We start from the raw sequence: 22526 nt of genomic DNA, 5'->3' as shown, positions 1-22526 counted from the left end.
TACTCCTATTTGAATATTCTTACTATCCTATCAGGAAACTGAAGCATTTAAATCTTTTTTTTTTAGTATTTTTTTAAGGCAATGGAGTTAAGAGTGACTTGCTCAAGGTCACACAGCTAGGCAATTATTAAGTGTCTGAGGCCGGATTTGAACTCAGGTCCTTCTGATTCCAGGGCCGTTGCTTTATCCACTGTGCCACCTATCTGCCTGCAATATTCAAAACTAAATTTGATGGATTTATTGCAGTCATTTAATGGATTTTGTTCTTAAATTGGCAGTCACCTTATCTGTTCTATGAGAATAATTGATTATACAAATAGTGATTTGATACTTACCACAAAAATGCTTACTTTGAAATGATCCTAAACAATTTTTAAACTTAAAATTGTGAATTTTTTAAAGATGGAAGTGACATGGTCATAGTCATGTGTCTTCTATGAATCAGTCGGAATTTGCAATCAGGTCTGTTGACTCCAAAGTCAGTCTTCTTTATGATACAGTACCTAAAGAGAAACTTGGGTTTATGGTTCTTAAATACTTAAGAAAATGAAATCAGAAACAGTACTGACTAGACAAATATGGAAGAAATTCATTCTGTAGTTCACATAAATTGAAAGCATTGAGGAATTGGTTTTCAAAATGCATTTTTTAAAAGGGAAGATATCAAATAATTAAGAAGGAAATGGGTTGTATTGTTGTAAAAATAAAACAAAAATATTTCATGAAGAATACCCTCCTTGGAATATGTCCAGATTATTTTCACAAAGATTTTATATAGAAGACAAAGAACTTATACAGGTCTGTAAATCATATCTTTCTGTCACACAGTTGTAATATTTAAAAAATCCCCATATATTAATTGTTTGTTGATTATAAATAAGAGTTCTCCAAAGAATATTTGTTTGCATATTATCAATACTATCATTTGAAATTGTTATTACTATTGAAAATTAATCTTTATATAGTGCTCATGATGTACTAGGCAGTGTACTGAGCACTTATCATCTCATATTTACCCTATAACAGCTCTGAGAGGTAGGTGCTATGATTAACCCCATTTTACAGATGAGGAAATTCAAGTAAATGTAGAATAAGTGACTTGTCCATGGGTACACAGATAGCAAATGTTCTAGATTATGCTCTATATTAGTTGCCCCAACAACATATAGGCCATGCACCAAGAATCTAGCAGTGTAATTAGAGGATAAATCAAGTAAGACTACATCAATAAAAAAATGGATAAAACACATTTATGGATTCGAAGACATTCTGATGTTACATTCAATTTAGATACTACAAATTGGTTAATGTTGTTCTGCCATTTTTCCATCATATCTGACTTTTTGTGACCTCATTTACTATTGGGATTTTTCTGGCAAGATATTGGTGGTGTTTGCCACTTCTCCTGCCCAGGGTCAAGTGACTAATAAGTGTCTGAGCCCAAATTTGAACTTAGAAAAAATAGACACTGTTGCCATTAGGCCCAATACTCTATCCAACGTACCACCTAGATGCCCCTACAATTTGTTTAGCTGTTCTCCAATTCATTAGTGACTTCTTTATTTGTGTTTATTTGTTACTAAAACAAACAAAAACACATACATATATTTGACATCTTTTCCCCTTTCTTGAACTCCTTGAGGGAGTTACCTTCCTTTGGAATCTCTGAGTTAAAGGGTATGGATATTTTAGCTTGTTTATTTGCAAAACTTTAAATTGTTTTCCAGAGATGATAAATGACTACAAATTATGGAATAAATCAGTCTTCAGAAAATTACATATCTGGTGAATCCAAGGCCAAAGAAGAGATGCATACTGACTACAGAAAATTATCATGTTATGTTGTTGTATATAAGAAATGTTAAAGTGTTAAACCAGCAATTTTGTAATTCCTGGCAATCAATGAAAGAAAGAAAAATGCAAAATTGTCTTTAATCCCTTTTGAACCTTTTTTATGTCTATTCATATGGCAGTAGAGTACAAGTAAAAGGGAAGTACAAGTAAAAGAAATTTCAGAATCATGTATTAAACTGGAAGTGGTAATTCAACTATATTGTGATTGTCCAACAACAAATATGTTGTTAAAGAACAGCAATTAAGTAATATCAATATTAACATACTATTTATGAACCCATTGCAATATAGCATTTTGCAGAGCCATAGAAATATGGCCAAGGATTCATTCTCTGAGAGGTACAATGCAATAGATAACAGACTTGTTTTTTTTAAGAAACAAATCAATAAATCCTTTGATCCTCAGTAACTTTAATGAAAAACTAGGCAAAGGAAAGAATGGCAAAGCATATTGAGAAGTATAGTCATAAATTAAGAAAGAAAAGAATATAAATTATTGAAAAGACTCATCTATTTTCCATGAGTATTTTCTTTAAAAAATGAATTGAAGGGGTGGCTAGGTGGCAAAGTGGATAGAGCACTGGCCCTGGAGTCAGGAGTACCTGAGTTCAAATCCGGCGCCAGACACTTAATAAAAATTACCTAGCTGTGTGGCCTTGGGCAAGCCACTTAACCCCCATTGCCTTGCAAAAACTAAAAAAAAAGTGAATTGAACACGGAGATCATGGAGAACATGGAACAATATTTCAAAAGTAGAATTAGCAATATCTAATTAGATGTACAGTGAATAGAGCACAAGAAATGGAGTTAGTAAGAAATAAATTCAAATTCAGTCTGAAATATTTCTTAGCTGTATGAACCTGTGTGGGTCATTTACTCCTGTTTGATTTGGTTTTCTCATGTGTAAAATGAGCTCAGAAAGAAATGGTAAGTCACTCCAGTATCATTACCAAGAAAACCCCAAATGAAGTCACAAAGAGGTGGACATGACCAAAACAACTGAAGAACAACAACAAAACTACATGGAAAAGAAGTAATTTCTAATATGGGATTCGTTTCTGAATGCACAATAGAATGGCAACAGAGTTGTTAATAAGTGCTAGCTGCTCACAGTACCAGCAATATGTCTCCTAGAATCCTCTTCTGACCACGTGTCTCATTACTTTGTCATCTCTGGACCTCGAAGTGCTTCTGGTGCTGTCACAGTGCCTCCAAGATCCCTTGCTGGTGCTTCCACTGATTGTGCTCCATACTGGCCCCTTCTCTGGTGCCATACACCTCTCTGAGTTGGACTAGAAAAATGTCTCACCATGACCTTTTGTTGGCTCTCCCATTTCAGAACTGAAGCATTTATTTTAAACTTGTTTAAAAAAGTCAACTGGGTTCCAAAATCTACATGATTAATGGGAATTCTGTCAGTGAAATCATTCATCTATCAAAGTATTGAAGAATTAAGAATGGAACCATTGGATGTACCAACTTTAGCTCAAAGTCAGCATATCCAGTTTCCCCATCATATACAAAACCCCTCAAACACTAAGTCTAATAATGAAATGACAATATATCAGATGCTAAGAATAAAAAAAAAGTTAAATTAAATTAGGATTTTCCCCCCTAACTTGATCTCTTATATTTCTTTCATTGATATAGTGAATTACAGAGTCTCTTATGAATTTACCCTGAAGGGTTCCCACTTTCTGGATGTGACTTGAATTAACATACAGATTAAAATATAACTACTTATATTTTTTACTATCTTTTCCCATGCTTTTCTTCCTCCTTCCCTCCCTTCCTTCTTTCCTACCTTCCTTTCTTTCTTTCCTTGTTTTTCTCCATCTTATAATTTTATGACTTTAGGACTCTCTCCCTGACTAGCTAAAAATAAGCTTCTTCCAAACTCTTTTTAAAAATTCCATTCATCTCTGGTTCTCTTTTTCCAATACTTTTTCATTGCTTGGTCCTTTTCATTGTTTGGTCCTTTATTCAATTTCACCACAGAGAATTTTGAATTCTATTCCTCCTTTCATGAACTACACCTTTAATTTTTCTTCCATTCTTTGTTTATCCCTCACATAGGAGTATGATTTCTGGAATATAAGTTTGAAACTACCTACTCAATTTCATTTCTATGTTATATTTCTAGATATTATCTTATGTTCCTTTTTTTTCCTTCTATTTCTCACTTACTAAAAATTTATTCAGGAACCAAATCGTATAAACAATATATTGTATGATGGAAATCACACTGAGGCCTATATCAAGTAGCCTCATCCTACCTTCTCTCTCCCTACCCTTAACATGTTTCCCAATCACAATTATGGTATGGTTATTCTAGCTAATGTTTTTGGTTCTCCCTACCTCTCTAAATGACACATGTCTTCTGGAACTCATATATGGTCTCTCAGAGCAGATTGGATTGGATTGTATAAATTGCTTAGTGCTTTCAATCACTGCAATCCTCTCTTCTCTTTTTAACATTAGTATGAATATTCTCTATGGGTACCAGTCATGGAACTGATAATGAAGAATAACAGTGCAGATTCATTCAGAGGGCAAAGGAGAACTGGAAATTGGACATCCATTGAATACAAGCAGATGTAACATACATGGTGACTAGGGACATGATGCAATATAAGAGATGGCATAAAATAGCACTGGAAAAGAAGATGGAACAGGTACATACCTGGAACACTGGATATCAGAGGGTAAAATACATATTAGAAGGTGTCCAGACTATTAAATAAACCCCATAATAAGAGCTTATTGAGTTCTCTATAAGATAGAAAGCAAAAATTGTCTGGGATCTATTATTGTTTGTTCTTCATTTTTGAAAAGGACCAATGGCCCTCAAATGGTCATGTCTTGACGTGTGTATTAATTGTCTTCAAGTGAAGCAGAACTTCACATTTTCAGTCTCACTTTCTTTTCCTGAGTCATCAAAGCCCAGGAAAAAAGTCAAGATGATTGTCAATAGCCCAAAATGCAGTAGGGAACACTGGTGTCTTCAATTTCTGACCAAGCTCTAAGTACTCCACAGTACCTGTTTCAATTGCCTTCATGGCAAATTGGAACAAAATATTTTCAACTGCTCACTTCATGGGGGAATTCCTTCACTTCTGTTGGGGTAGTCCTTAATTCATTTATAGATTTAAGGTTACTTTCAACCTAATTTAGCTAGTCTGCAGAGACTCTACTGGAATCTGGCTGCTGTGCATAACTTGTTGGAACCATAGATGATAGTTGGGTGAATTGGGTGGATGGACCCCAAAAGTGGGTGAACTATCCTGAAAATGGCTCAACTTACACAAGAGGTTCTATCTTTGAATACCCTAGACACCCCTCTGGGATCCTTACCAATGGATGGGCAATCAGACCAATGAGGCTATGTAGTCAGTAAAGAAGCAATCAGGGTATTTGCCAATTGCAATATTAAGGTTAACACTTTTAAACTAAAATACTTATATTACCCTAGGGTCTTGAGGACATTTTACCACAACCATTCCTGTAAATAGTTATTAGTGATAACTAAGGTGCTGGGGAAAATCAAACCTTTTATTTCATGTGACTATTGAGTATAATTTTAATTATTTACTGATCACATTTAGAATATTTATTCATGAATGAGGAATATGCAAATGATGTTTTCTTTATCAAAATACTATTTCAACAAAAAAGATAGCCATTCTATCTGAAAACACTTTTAATATTGATAAAACTATTAATAATTAAGAGACATATAAAGTTTAGATAAAAAGCATGAAGAAGTGGACAGACAACTAGACTTGGAGTGGGGAAGACTTGGGTACAGATTAGAAATAATCAGGAAAATATTTGTCATCAAGTATATGCATATGTTCATATATGTTATATGCATACATATTCATACACTCATGTATACACATGCATGTGTGTATTATATATATATAAAGATGCATGTTTACCTATGCAATATATCTATCTATTCATATAAATATTCAATTTTGTGAGGGGAAATCATGTATTAAAAAAATGGGGGTGAGTGAGAGGAAGGGCTGTACAACTTTATATGGGAAAAGATGATGGAGTCTTTAGCTTTAAATAGTTTACAAACAAATTAATTGCACCACAAGCAGAAATTTGCCAAAATAAGTTTAGAATGAGAAACAGATTCAGAGTTCTGTTTAAGATGATATTGTGAAAGTCTGATGAGGAGCCCACCTCTCATATATATTCAAGTGATTTTCTAAAAAAAAAGACAATTGATTAAATAATGATAAAGAAAGCCAAACACAATTATTAAATTCCTCCATCAATTTTAGGTTTGCATGAACTGATAGGTAAAATTTGAAAGACACATATACTCCAGAAGTCAGCTTGATTAATATGAGAAAGTGAGTAGAGATAGGATATCTTGAGAAGCGGATTGAAAGAAGTCTGGTGAGTTTTGGTTTTTATTGTGTTTTTGTTTTTTGTTTTTTAAGATGTATATATTTGAAGACATTTAGGATTGAGCTACATCAAATATATGAATTTTTAAGTGGGAGGGACAAGACAGCATCCAGTGTACAGTTGATTTTTAATTGTATTAGAAGATTTCCTGAAATAGGGAATAGTAACATTTTATTCCTTTGATATGTTTAAATTATTTTTAGGTCTCTTCATCTTTTGGGAGGGGGCAGGCAATCAACGTTAAACCAACTTTCACAGGATCACTCAGCTACTAAGTGTTTGAGATCACGTTTGAATTCACCTCCTCCTGACTGCAGGGTTCAGCCTCAACCAATTGCACCACCTAGCAGTTCCTTTTTCTTCATTCTCTAAAGCAATAATTTATAAATTTTCTTTGATTTAATATTTTCCTAATGTGACATAACTATATTTCATTACTGGAGAAAAATTTTTATTATATCCTGAAGCCATGTTCAATATAATATTTCAAATATGTCTAAAATTTATGTTTGGGAAACATTTTCCCAGAAGAGTATAAAACTATTAATAATAATAATAATAATAACAACAACATTTATCATCACATCAATGTTTGAAAAGCATGTTACATATATGACCTCATTTTACATATAAAAATCATGGGAGTTTGATGACAATATTATTCTCATTTTACATATGAGAAACCTGAGACAAATAGAGTGATTTGCTCAGGGTCACACACCTAGACTGGATTCAAATTTAGGTTATTCCATGTCAATTGTTTTAATTCACTTCATCACCTAGCTGCCACCTGGGTGTTGTTGAAAGTTTTTGAATCCTATAAATGAAAGAAAAAACACTTAACTAATAAATTAGTTTTCTTAATATTAAATCATTTGTAATATTTCCTGATATTCAAAAATATCATTTTTATCTCAGATAATATTTGATATAACAATCAAAGACAAAAAATAGACAAAAGGCTTAAAACTTTGGTATCATCAAAAGTCACTGCGATTTTAAATGAAACTACAGAGCTAGCCATTTTTATTTAGCACACAACTTAAAAACAGTAATATGATCTGTGACAGACTATAACTGCTTATGAATTGTGAATTGTGGCTTACAATACATAAATTCACACTGCCCCTGTGTCCTCCACACTCTGAGTATTCATAAAACCTGTGGCTTTCTTACAATGGTATTGCACTACTTTGGGAAGATCCCTTGCTCTGACAGATTGTTCTGACAGAACCCCCATTATAAAGAAAGTTTTCAGGAATGCCAGGTCTCTTCTTTCCAGACTTCACTCCTGAATCTGATCTTTCTACAAAAATGCTCCATTAAGGATATTTTCTCCATGACCCTACAGATTTGTTTCCTTTTATCTGTTGTCTTTCACTATTAAAATACAAAATCCTATAACCATGGTAATTTTGTGTTTGACAAATGTAAGCATCTTTGACTTAGGGACAAGAACTCCCTATTTGACCAAAATTGACTGGAAAGCAATTTGGCATAAAGTAAGTAGAGACCAACATCCAGCAATGTCCAGGTGAAAATAGATAAATGATTTAGACATAAATAGTGTTATCAACAAATTAGAGGAGCATGGACTATTTTACCTGTCAAATTTAAGGATAAGAGAAGGATCTAGGCCCACATAGAGAGCATTATTAGATGTATTAATTTTGTTTAGAGTAATTTTTTTAAAAAAATCATTTCTCCACAAAGTCAATACATCCAAGACAGAAGGGAAAAAGGAGACTGAGATTTTTTTAGCTGCACGTTTATCTCATAAAGTCTTCCTTTCTCAAATATACAGATAACTGAATCAAATTTAAAAGATTATAAACCATTCCCCAGCCGACAAATGGTCGAAGGATGTGAATATTTATTCTAAATAATTGTCAATTGAGAAATGCTAATTAAAACAACTCTGAAGTACCACCACACAGCTATCCAATTCACTAATATGACAGAAAAGGAAAATCATTAATTTTGTAGAGAATATGGGAAAATTGAAGCATCAACACACTGCTGGTGGAAATGTGAAATAATCCAACTAGTCTGGAAAGCAATTTCTAATTACTTCCAAAGGACTATAAAAATTTTTGACCTAGCAATATCACTGCAAGGTCTGTATCCCAAAAAGAGAAAAAAGGAAAGGGATCCTTAGATATGCAAATATTCCTAGAAACATTTTTGTGGTAGTATAGGCTTGAATATTGAGAGGATTCCCCAAAACAGGGACATGATTAAATAAGCTGCAGTATATGATTGTGATGGAATACACATTTGCTTTAAGAAATGATAAGCAGAATGTTCTCAGAAAAACCTAAACTGATGCAGACTAAAGTGAGCAGAACCAGGAGAACATTGTACACAATAACAACATTATTGTACAATTACTATTATTAATGATTTAGCTATATTCAGCATTACAATGATCTAAAACAATTCTCAAAGACTTAAGATGATAAATGCATTCCATCTTCAGAGAAAGATTTGGTGTAGTTTAAATGCACGTCAAAGCTTCCTTTTACATGAATATTTTCAACAGATTATCCTTAAAGAACCTGGAATTAGTGACTAATACTAATTAATGACTAGGCTAGGAAATGGTTAGGCATTAGTCAATAGATCATTGGAAACTGTAAAAATTTGCATGTACCAAATACCTAGCAAGAGTGAATATTCATATCAGAAGCTTACCATCTTTTATACATTGTCAACTGATAAATCCCAATAATATAAATAAACACCTAAAATAATCTAGAAAGCCAGTGATAAATTGTATTAGAATTTGAAGTATTATCATAAATTAAACTTTTGTCAGTAGTCTACCTAAATCTACACTTAAGAAACATTTTCAGCTGATGTCACCACACCACACAATGATGATCTCTAAGTTTCTTGAAAACAAAAAGATTCATATTATATCAATTGTTCTTATTATTACATTGGTACTGTATTTTAAATAGAAATATCCCTCAAGTGGACATTTAATATTATTGTATTGTCATAGCATTATCCTCTATTTTAACACATTTCAGCATGTAAATAATACAGTTTAGAAATGAGTCAAAGGTACACTGATAAATTAACATCAAAGGGAATATAAATGTTAGGAATTTGGGGGCAGGTTTTGAGGGTTTTTTGTATTTATTGAATTTACAATTTGTTATTTGCACTGCTAGTATTTACTGGCAGACTCTGGTTCACAGTCAGTATATTGTTTTCTTTAAAACATTTATAGCTTTTTTTCCTCAGTGATACAAATTGGAAGTGATTTGTATAAAGCACATAAATACCTACTTCAGTTAGATTTGGATGGGTCACTGGTACTTTTATAGCTTGTAAGGTATATGTTATATCTTGTATTTTAAAAGGTAAGATTGGGCTTTGCATTTGAGAGGAAATTGATGACATTACTTGATGGTATATCATGCTCACTTGCCAAAGAGTAACATATTTCAACTATTCCCACTATTTTATAATTTTATTTAGAGGCTAGAGTTTCAGGCTACTTTGTTGATAAAACTGATTTATCTTTAAACATAGCAGCAATGTAAAAAACTTTCTTTTTTTGTTGTTGAATCTAAAAATCAATTTTTTATCATATTAGGTTTTTTTGTAAACATAGTGATACCTAAAATGTTCCCTGTCATCATCTCCATAATCTGCAACTTCCTCCTCCTCCTCCTCCGCCTTTTCTCTCTCTCTCTCTCTCTCTCTCTCTCTCTCTCTCTCTCTCTCTCTCTCTCTCTCTCTCTTTCTCTCCCCTTCTTAAAACTTTGTCATGTTTTTGCTATTTTCCTTTTTGCTATATTGACTTCAATATATTGTTTTAAAATTTTCAGTACCTTAATTGCAGGAATCTAGATGTTTTGCTATGTTTTTGTTTTACAGATTCCTTTCTTTGAATTCTTTTTTTTGTTGTTGTTGCCTTTAATTGGGCAACAAATGCAATTATCCAGTGTCCTTTTTTATTTAAGGTAATGGGGTTAAATCACTTGCCCAAGGTCACACAGCTAGGTAATTATGAAGTGTCTGAGGCTGGATTTGAACTCGGGTCCTCCTGACTCCCACCTAGCTGCCCCCTATCCAGTGTCTTTTTGTAGCTGTTCCATTACTATCTCAGGTGCATTTGTTGCACCAGTCCTTAAGGCTATTCCTTGATACCTTTACCTTTATGGTTGTGGAAATAAATTTTTTAATGGGTGGCATAAATAAGAGTATATTTATATACTAATTTCAAAATTTTTTCTGTCAAATACAATGAGATAATTTGGGGGTCTTTTGTGATTTTGATAATATAGTCCAACTAGACCAGCAATTATAGCAAAACAGAAACATTTCAAACAAGTTTATATCTTTTATGGTCAATCAAGTTATAGGTATTATTTTGTCATCTATTTAATATTAAGTATAATTTCTGGAAGCTGTAAGTTGCATAATTAGAGATTGTCAGTAACCTTTTAGTATTCAATTCTACTCTTCCCCCCATACACATATTTTAGTAGTTTCTTGATGGCATCTCTTACCCAATATAGATTTCAGAATAAGAATATTTTGTTAGAATTGCCCTAAGCAATAAGGTATATGTTGCTATATCATTGCGAACTGATGGCAATGTTGACAAAAAAAAAGCACAATGAAGCCTTTAGAGAAACAGTCCAAATTTTGCTAGGATATAGTAGTGCATAATGATCTTCAATCCATTTTATGTATATGTTCTATCTGCTTTTGCAGCCAGTGCAATTTTCAATAAAAGTCTTTTCACATGTGGGAGGCTGATATTTCTAACTTCTTCCAAAATACCTTACATTTTCATGAAAACCAACAGAGAAATTAGGAGTGCCACTACCTCAACAGTTTTCTGTGTTATGATTCTCAACAGGAGTTTCTATCAGTCCAACCTCCATTCCCAGGTGACTGTGTCTGTTTCTTTGATGTATAAAGTCAATTGCATTACATTGGGCAAGATTGTAATCCAATTAGTGGTGGTTGTTGGTTGTTTTATTACTTTTAATCAAAAGTATTAATTTGTTGCTTGATACATTTTCTAAAACAAATCTTCTGTATTTTTTTGCCTCCCTCTTGTACTTCGTATCTGTTATTTTACAATTGTTTAGTTGTTTCAGTTGTAACTGACTCTGTTAAACCACTAGGGTTTTTCTTGGTAGACTTACAAGCATCATTCATCATTTCCTCCTTCAGCTCATTTTACAGATGAGGAAACTGAGGTAAACAAGGTTAGGCAATTTTCCCAGGGTCACAGAACTAATAAACTTTTGAGGCCAGCTTTGAATTCAGGAAGATGAGCCTTTTAGACCCCAAGCCTAGCACTTTGTCCACTAATAGCTTCCAGTTATTATCCCCATTTCATAGCTGAAGAAACTGAGGCAACCATCTATTAAGTAATTTGCCCAGAGTCATGCTAATAAGTATCTGAATTGAGCCTTCTACCCAATGTGTCACCTAGCTCTTTGATCTAGTTCTTAAATATACTACTATGTGATCTCATCGAGGGAAGGATTCTCCCTAATTATGCAGACTACATACTATCCATGTCTACTCACTGTGACTCTGGTTTATATCTTCTCACAAGATTCTGACAGAGGTGTCCCAACTCTCTGAGGAGCTCCTTTGTTTTTTCTTGTCACTGAAATTACCTCAGTATTACTTCCTTTCTCTGAAATGTGGAGGAAGATCCAGACTTCCGATTTCATCTATTTAGGAAATTCTGTATGGACATTAACTTCACATAATATTTTTCAATATTTGGGGGATCCTCAGAGAATGAATGATTTTCCATTTCCCGATCATTTTTATCTAAGCATAAGATCCCAAGTCTTCCTGAATCACAGAATTGACCTTTAACTACTATATCACTCTGCTGGCTTTAATATATAATTCACTCATAGTTGATTTATTTTCCTAAGGGTAGAAAATGAAATAAAACCTCAGACCTTAAATTCTCTAATAGCCCAGTTAAAATTGATGTGAACAAAACTTTAGGAAGGTAGCATAGGTTTCCAAGGGAAAATTAGTTTAATTTAGTTTTGTTTTCCTATATTTTTAAATAGATTTAAAAACTTCTCTGATGAAGGAAAATAAACTTTGGAAATCGATTCCACTTCTCTCCCCAAAACTCAACTATGTTGAGTTCATTTGGAGCACCAGCACTGTATAATTTTCCTTAATTATTTTTAATGGCTCTCTTAAAGTCTCTAATTGTATTTTTTAATAAGCAAATCCAGCTATTTCACATTTTGTTCATTTAATGTGACAAGGCTAGTGAAGGGTCATTATTCTGGAGCCATTCATGGAATCCATTTAAAGGTCTGTCATCATTTTTATAGAAACCCCTACTTTCAGTCATAAAACTTGGCTGTGGGCTAAAACTTGCATAAAGTTTCAGACAGGGAAGACATTTTCGTGGTTTTACATTAAAAAAAAATAAATTCTCATAAGCCAAACCTGCCCATTTTTGACTCATGATACCTCATCACATGTTAATGTATAAATATATAAATATGTATGTATATTATATATATATTTAAATTTTAATGCTCATTTTTGCATCTTTGACTATGCCTATGAATATTAACTAATTTGAAAATTTTGACCTGAAATTTTATTTTTCTACACCATTTCTATGGTATTTATGCAATGCTTTTTAATATATTAAAGATAAGTCAATATAATATAATGAAAATATAATAAATATATTTCATATAATATAATTTTTAAAATACAGCTATTCACATTTTGGAGTGTGTGGGGGAGAACATAGTAAGTTAAAGAATCAAGAAAGACTTTTTATTGGATGAAACACTAAAGGTAAACAGTTAGATCCACAAAAATCTCTTTAAGCTTAATGCCACAAAAACAAATTGGCAAACAAAATACTACTTAGACTCCATGACTCTCGTGGGTAATCCCTCCAACACTGTACATCTACAACATCCCATTAGCATTACTAGAAAAGGACAAATGTGAGGTAGAGGCAATAGAACAGCTCTCATGTTCCACTAGTCTTTTGACAGTATATCGAGAACAATTGGGGGGATTCTCACTTGTCCTATTTACAAATATATATTTGTAGGCGTGTGTTTAGAAAAATATATATAAATGCACACCAGTATCACATATGATCAGATAGTAAAAATGGAGATATGTACAATTAAAGGGATTATTCATGAGAATGGCATAGGATATATAAGTGGTGTTTGGTTTTGTCTTTATTTCAAGGCTATTATGGAGCAGAAGGATTTTTGGGGGTCATCTCAGCTGCTTAGCTCTGGCATTTCTTCTTCAGACATTTTTCTTTTTTCTCTACTGGTTATTTTCTCCTCCCCACCCCCAAGGAAAAAAGTGAATTATCTGTGAATTATCTGTGTGTGTGTGTGTGTGTGTGTGTCTGTGTGTGTCTGTGTGTGTCTGTGTTTTATTATATTGACTCATCTCCAAAAAAAGAAAATAAGTTCCATAAGGACAGGAGTTATGTGTAATTACCTCCCTAGTCCTTTCTATAATGAGTTCTATATGATTATTGTTTAATAAGCAATTATTAACTTTAATCAAAGCACAGTCTGATATGGAGCTGACAGAACTGATGAATATGCACACTCATATTGGACCTCTCAATTCCGAAACCTTAAAATTTAGTGATGAGATTATCCAGGTGTGACACTTATGCAGTCCCAATTTACACAAGACTGATTCCAAGTAAAAGTCTAGTTAATATTTTGATTAGGATATAAAACTACAAAGTAGATTTGTGCTCTTTTCAGTTGTTCTTCTTGGTCTTTTTTCAATAAGGAAGGAAATTTAGTAGAGAGAAGGAATCCATATTGGTATGTTAAAAAGGAGATGAGGATTGAAAGCAAGTAATTAGCCTGTCTGAGTCAATCAGGAACACTTGCTAATTGGTGTGGTTACTTTCTCAACTTGGACATTCACTAATAATAATAATAATAATAATAATAATAATAATAATAATAATAATAAACATTATTTAGAAATTTACAATTATTGCATTGTTTGACTCTCAAGACAACTGTGTGAAGTAGGTATGGAAATTAAAGCAGAGAGATGTTAAAGACTTGATTAGAATTGCTCAGATACAAATTAGCTAAAATAGAATTTGGATTCAAAATGGGTCTGATTCCAAAATCTGAACTCTATCCACTCCACTACTCTGCCTACTGAAGAAACAAAATTCAAATTTCAACTCCCCTTTGATAAAGAAATATAGAAAAATATTGATAAATCAATATAGTTTAAAAAAACATATTAGTTGAAGACAGAAAATCCTCATTTGAATCTCAGCTCTAACAAATGGTGCAATTATGATTGGTTGAGTCTCGTTCTTTTTTCCCTTATCTCATAGTAATGCTTGATCAGCTTTACTTGCAGTGTAACTCTTAGGGATGCTATGGGGAAAGTGCTTGGCAGATCCTTAAACATTGTATAAATGGAAACTCATCATAAACATTCCCTTTAACTTGCCATTGCCCATTTTGCAGATGTTCTCATTTGATGCTACCTAAATACATGGACTTCCTCATCACCTTTGATCAAAACATATAGGCTTTCCAAATGGGAAGATGTCAGACCTCCTCAAACAAACAAATACTGCCTTTGCCCTGGGAATGAATGAGTGTAAGAGGTCTTGTTAACAAAGTAAGTAAAATACCTTAAAACAAACACTATCATTGCTCTTCATTGGTCTTTAGGATAAATCTTCTGAATTCAGAGGTTTTTATGAATATGTATGCATGTGTGTGTGAATGTCCACATGTGCATGCATATATATCCAATATATGCTCACAAGCTTATACATATATAATATATCTATGTCTGTTGTATGTATATGTTTCATATATGTTTGTGTGTGTGATTTGCATACACCTATTTGGGTGTAATCCATATGCATATGTATATCTCTGTTCCAAATACCAGTTCTGCTTATCTGTAATATTGGATGATGCAGTGAAAAATTCACCAAATTCGTAAGTAAAAAATATTGGTTGATATCTTACCTATTGGTAAATCAGGGCACATTTATTAAACACTAATAATGTGGCATACACTATGCTAGTTACTAGAGAGGCAAAAAGAGAAAAAGGAGGGTCCTATCCTCTAGGAGTTTACAATCTAATGAGAAAACAACATGAAAAAAATATGTAATGATTTACTAGATAAATAGAAAACTATTAACAGAAGAAAATAATTCAAATTGAGAGAGTTGGGAAAGGCTTCCTATATAAGATGGGATTTAGTTTAGTCGTAAGGGAAACCAGACAAGCCAATAGACAAAGTTGACGAGAGAACATATTCCAAATTGGAGACGGTCAAAGAAAATGCCTTCTAGCCCTACCACTCAATACCTTTCTGAATTTGACCTACTCACTCAATCTCACTGGATCTCAGGTTTTTACAACTAGAAAATGAAAGCAATGGACCAAATTCTTCTGAAGATCTATCCAGCTTAACATCATGATACTTTCTTTACTACTGACTACTAGAGGCACTGGCTTCATCAACATGATGAATCTCTGCCATTGATTAGATTCAATAATCTGCTACCTGCAAAGATGTTTGGACCATTGCAAAACATTTTCATCAGAGATTTGGATAAAAACATAGATAACATGCTTATCTACTTTCAAAGTGTGTAAGAGAGAGAGAGAGAGAGAGAGAGAGAGAGACAAAACAGAAAGATGAAGCTAAGCTATAGAGATATGCCTTGCTTTATTTCACTTTGCTATTGCATATTATAGATACTGTAATTTTGACAAATGAATTTTATAAATTGCAATAAATTTATGAATTCCATTTCATCAAATGATTCTATTAGCATCATTTTTCTAACAGCACATCTCTGGCACATTTGGGTAATTCCTGAACTATTTCAAACTTTTTGATTATAATTATATCTATTATGGTGATCAGTAATCTTCTATATGATTATTATTTTTTTTAGGTTTTTTTGCAAGGCAGATGGGGTTAAGTGGCTTGCCCAAGGCCACACAGCTAGGTAATTATTAAGTGTCTGAGATCAGATTTGAACCCAGGTACTCCTGACTCCAGGGCCAGTGCTTTATCATTGCGCCACCTAGCTACCTCATGATTATTATTTTTGAGTGTCATAAATCATACCCATATAAGAGAGCAGCTAATTTCATTCCTGTCTTATTTTGAGACATTGTGAAGCCACCCCAACCCTTAACAGCCACCTTCCTGATCAGTCAGTAGTCATTAATATTGATACAAGACCCTCAACCAGTCAAAGCATTATCATTGCTAAAGGCTTAGATGATGGTTAGTATTTTTAACAATAAAGTATTTTTAATTAGGTACATTTTTAGACATAATACCCTTGCCTACTTAATAGACTACAATATAGTATCAACATAACTTTTATTTGCACTAAGAAACCAAAAAATTTTATGTGACTTGCTTTATTGCAATATTTCCTTTACTGCAGTGGTCTGGAATCAAACCTGTAATATCTTTGAGGTATGCCCATATAAGATATTAAAAGTCTAGAGCCCTGGACTGAATCTAACAAGATGAAACTGAGGGAAAAAAGAAGCTAGTAATTATGGTGCTCTTTAAGGTTCACCAGTTTCTTTATATACATTATCTCATTTATACATTTATATACATTATCTCATTTAATCCTCACAACAATCCTGTGAGGTAACATTAATTAATCTCCTTTTATTATAAGGAAACTAAGGCAAATACAGCGTAAGTGAGCTGTCCAGGCTCATATAGCTAGCAAATCTTTAAGACCAGATTTAAATTCAGTATTTCCTCTTTAAGGTCTAATGACATTACCTACTGAGTCCAAAAAAATTTAGCTCCTCAGATAATGATTGGGTAGGAGTTGGGTGGGGAGGGGAAGTAGATAGTTTAGTCAACTAAAGGCTAGATACTGAGTCATCAGTAGACTATGGCAGCCCCCCCCCCCAGCAGTTAATTCAACCTTGAACTTTGTTAGGAGTGACGTAGTGTCCAGTAATAAAGAAGTCACATTCCTATTTTGCCTTCCATACTGGAGTCCCATAATCTCATTCTGCCTCCAACACAGGAGTACTAGGGAATACTATGTTCAATCCTGGATACCACAAATTAAGAATTGATAAACTGAAAAATATTCAGATGTGAGCAACCAAGATAGTGAAAAGGGTTTAGCTCAAATATCAGTTGAAAGAAGTGTATGTACATGGTAGACCTGAGAAGCAGAGGGAACATTAGGCCTACAATGGAGTGATGTGAAGGTCTGTTATGTAGAGGAAGGAGTAGACTCTTTGGCCCAAGAGCAATGAGTGGAAGTTTAAAGAGACTTGAGATTAGGGAAAGAGTATAAGGTTTTCAAAGGATACCTGTGTTCTCATCAGGCCTGTTATCACTTGGAATAAGGGTGTACTGTTAGCAAAATTTGCTCCCAGCTCAATGGAACATGGAAAATGAAGAAACAGAAAGTAGGTGAGCATGATTGGAATATAGAGTATATGAGATACTGTAATGAGTTATTAGTATGGAAAAGAAGGCTGTAGAGAACTAAAGCAACTTCTTGAGCCAGGAATTGACTTCAAAGAGATTGGAGAAGTTCTGTCCAAATAGTGAGGAGAAGGAGGTGAAGAGGAGGGGACAGAAAAAGGGAGAGGGAGGGAGGAAGAGAGAGACAGAGAGAGAGAGAGAGAGAGAGAGAGAGAGAGAGAGAGAGAGAGAGAGACAGAGACAGAGACAGAGACAGAGACACAGAGATGGAGACATAGAAAAAGACAGAGAAAGAGAGAGAGAGAGAAAGAGACAGAAGAGACAGAAAGAGAGAAGAGAGACAGAGAGAAGAGAGACAGAAGCAAAGAGAAAAAGGTACAGAGAGACACTCAAAGAAACAGAGAGGCACAGACAAACAGACTGAGACACAGAGAGAGAGCTGGCAAGGAGACTACCAATCTCAGAATTAACTAATAATTTCTATTTATTTTTTCTGACCAGCTCCAGGCAAGGATCAAGTTCTTTTGATAGGTAAGGTATGGATAATGTCTTTTGATGAATGTGTAAATTGGATTTAAGTGAGGTAGAGTTGCAGCAAGTCATGCACTCCACCCTGCCTTCCAAAATCATCATGCTCCAGGATCAAACAGAGACAAGACAACTGGTGATGGCTCTAGATGCACTGAATGACCTTGGTATCCTCTTTGTCTAACCAAGCTCTAAGCATGCCACAGAATCTGCTTCAACTGGCTTCAAGGCCATTGGAACAAAATGTTCTAATCTGTCCATTATACCAGTGGAAGACTTCACTGGCTTGAGGTAGACAGCCCCACCCCCAAATACACACAACTCACCAATGAGTCTGAGACTCCCTTGGTTACCCTCAACTTGATTTAGCCTGCCTTCAGAAGCAGTTTACAGGGGTGTGACCACTGTGAATGTTACAGCTTCTTGTAGCTACAGGCAGACATCAAAAGTGGAAAGAAGTCAGTAGTTCCAACTCAGGGTCATTATAGACTTATCACTGGAAAGTTCCTTGGGAGTCTTTGAGTCCAATTGTCTCATTAAATAGAAGAGGAAACTGAAGTTGAGAAAGGTGAAGTGATTTGCTCAGGATTACCCTGCTAGTAAGGATCTGAGGCAAGATTCAAACTTGGATTTACCTTAACCCTGAATTCAGTGCTATAATTATGGTGTCACCTGGGATTAGCTTGAGGACATTGATTTAAAATTCCTCATTGATATGATTATCATATATATGTTTATATGATGATGATGATGATGATGATGATGATGATGATGATGATAATTGTCCCTCTTATACTAAGAGTACCATGTCAACCAAGTTCATGGAGGTTTATTATAAGGAGGGATATTCTTCTCTCTTGCATTTTCCAGAACCATTTCATTCTATGACCTGATTTGATAGTAAAGAGGATTTCTGGTTATGGTTTAGATTACTAGAAAAAGGAACTTTTAATTCAACAGCAAAACATTCTTTTGAGAAACAATAATGAATTTAATAATTGGGTTTAATATCATGTTTGGGAATGCCAATATAATAAAAATAGCAACATAAGCTAAATTAATTTACATATTAATTACATAGTAAACTTCTTAAAGTTTACTTTATGTAACTAAATGAAAAATTAAAAGAATTCATTTGGAGGATGAACCCCAAAGGAAATTTTAAAAAAGTGTAAAGGAGAGATTCCCTAGCAGACCTCAGATCCTATGGTGGCTGGAGGATTGGTATCACCAATTTAAGATTGAAAGGTCTTGATGGAGAAATAATTCACATAAAGTCTGGAATTTTAAAACTGCTCAGGATTTATTATACAAACCTGTAAGATTTATAGATTTAAAGCTTTTCTCTTCCTGAAGAAGCAGAAAGCAGTTTGAGGACAGGTAAAGTAGCAAAAGAGCAGGCCAGGTGCCTGAGGGAAAAAGAAAATGAAAAGGAAAATAGCCAGGACACCTGACTGAGTTGAATGCAAGGGGAAAAAGAGAGACAGTCGTAAAGACTGGTTTGGTGTGACAATAGGATGTAGAGGCCTGTAGTTCTCCACTGGATCTAGGGCAGGAGAATGTGGCACTATGGATTGAGAGAGAGAGAGAGAGAGAGAGAGAGAGAGAGAGAGAGACAGCTTCTATTCTGGTTGAATTAAATGCTCTTCTGTGTTGGGTTGGACAAGGGTGGTTCTTAGGAAGTGGTCCAGCACCTGACTCCAGATAGTCTACAACAGTCAAACTACATCCTGGTCTTTCCTCCCCCAAGACATATGACTTCTAAGTCCAACACATTATTTCCTGTCATGCCATCAAGCTTATCAAGCTTGAGCCATCAATGACCAAGGTAAGGTAGACTGGAAATCTGAAGCTGGAGGAAGAGCAGTGAGTTAAAACCACTCTTCTCTTGATGAATTTAATACTTTGAGCAACAGGGAGTTTCCCAGATAGGGACACACAATGGTTTTCCTTCTACAAAATTTATTTCCAGTCACAGGTCCACAACTATCTACATCACATAAATTTGTCAATTTATTGTTGTTTTCCATACACAAATTTCAATTGCCCACCTCTCTTCCTTTGTAAGCTCTACCCTATGCCTGTAATGCTGTCCTTTCTTATCTCTGACCCACAATATCCCATCTCCCTTAAAGTCATTAGTTAAAACTTCACCTCTAACACAACAACTTATCTAATTCACGTCACCTGAATCACCCTAGACCTATGACATTAATATTTTCTTTTTCCTGCTCAAAATTATTTTTATAAACTTTGAACATATATTATATTTATTTATCTCTGAATGTGCTAACTTGATCAGTAGAATATAGTATCTTGCATTTACAATCATTTATGCTTGTTCTATTCTATAAGTTAAAAATAAAGCAAATTTTAAAAAGACAGATTTATATTATTTTTGCCTTTGGGTCACTGGTTCCTAACACAATTCATGGCACACACTCTGAATAAATGATTATTTAGTTGAATTCTAATTATCCTGATGAGACAATTACCCTGTCTTCACACAGGGGTTGGCCCAGAGTACAGAAAACTTGAATCTCACTATCCCACATATTCCACAAAATGTCCATAATTTTCTGTTTGAGAATGCTTAATAATATCAAAATACTGAAATCAACAAGAATTTGCCGCTTCATTGTAGCAATAAAAAATTAGCCAGACTCTAAAAACAAGAAAACATCTTGTTATTTTCTTTAAACGTCTTTATTGTTTTTTCTTTAAATACCTTATTCTAACCACAGCTGTCAGAGCTATAAATATTGCCCACAACCCCACGGGACAGTGGTCAAGCCAGTTCCCAGCTGGAAGTCCCACCACACCTTACAATTTCTTATGAGGTGGTACATTTTTATAGGGCCCATAACAATTTCTTGGCCCCCATTAGTTCAAAATGTCTGCATACAGTAAGTTAATCCTAGATATTTAATTGCCCTTTAAATGATTCTATATTCAGAGATAATTTCAGGAAAGCACACATGAAAACCTAGTGGGGTATGGTGAGCAATAGGAATTTGAAGGATTGAGGAAGGGCATTGTCATGACAGTTTTTGTTGAGACCTTGTTGCTATTTGTCCTTCCTTCTTGAAGGGGACCAGGACATCTAGAAGGTGCTGTCATAGCTGGCAGTGAATTGGATTTAAGTGAGGCAGGACTATGCAGTATCACCAGTCTCACTCTTTTCTCCACAACCACCCAGGACCAGTAACAAGATATAGATCAGGATGACTGGAGATAACCCCAGATGAAGTGGGAGACGGTGACTCTTTTAAGCTAATAACATTTCCCAGGACTCAATTTGACTGTGGTAGCTTCCAATGAGTGATTAAGAGTTGGAAAGAAATGAGGGAAAGAATGAACTCTTTTACTAACATCAACAAAGGAAAGAATTCATCTGGGAGGGAAAGATTCTTAGAGTTTCTGGTCCAAACAGAAACAATTGCTATTCTCATTCTGAGTCATCAAATTTCAAACAATGACCAAAAGAGACATGACCTAGAATCTATTTTTGTTCAAGAGCCAGAGTGATTTGAATCTGTGGCATAATACATAAAAATAAATCTAACCATTAAATTCCAAGATATCTTTCAAGATTTGAGAGATCAAGATTTATATTAACTTGGACAAACCTTCACAGGTAAGGGTTTGATTCCAAATTGTCCTTTTAAGGAAAAAGTACTATTATATTTTGTACATTCAGGGAAAGGGACATATTTTCATAAAAATCTTCATTTTAGAAGACACTTTAGAGTTCATCTAATGTGGTCTACTCTTCCTTGGAAACACTGGGGTACTTTTTAAAGACCTGAGCCAAAAGGAAGCATTTCACATCCATTCCCATAGCATAGTCACTCACTTAGTGCCTAGGATAGCCAGGAATTTATGGCATAGGGAATGCAAAAATGAAAACAACAACAAAGGAATAACCAACAAAGAAGCTATAAAAATACCACTTGTGCAACATTGCTTATTATATTCTAAACACTGTAAAGTATTTTACAATTATAATCTCATTTCAGACACAACAATTCTAGGAGGTAAGCACTGGTACTATATCCATTTTGTAGATGAGGAAACGGAGACAAATAGGGATTAAATGATTTGTCATGTCAAGAAATGTCAGGGGGCATAGGTGGCGCACCAGCCCTGGAGTCAGGAAGACCTGAGTTCAAATCTTGCCTAATTACCTAATTGTGTGGCCTTGGGCAAGCCAC

The sequence above is a fragment of the Macrotis lagotis genome, chromosome 3 (genome assembly GCF_037893015.1).
Source record: "Macrotis lagotis isolate mMagLag1 chromosome 3, bilby.v1.9.chrom.fasta, whole genome shotgun sequence".
In the NCBI taxonomy this organism is placed as follows: domain Eukaryota; kingdom Metazoa; phylum Chordata; class Mammalia; order Peramelemorphia; family Peramelidae; genus Macrotis; species Macrotis lagotis.
Note: the sequence above shows the minus strand (reverse complement) of the source record.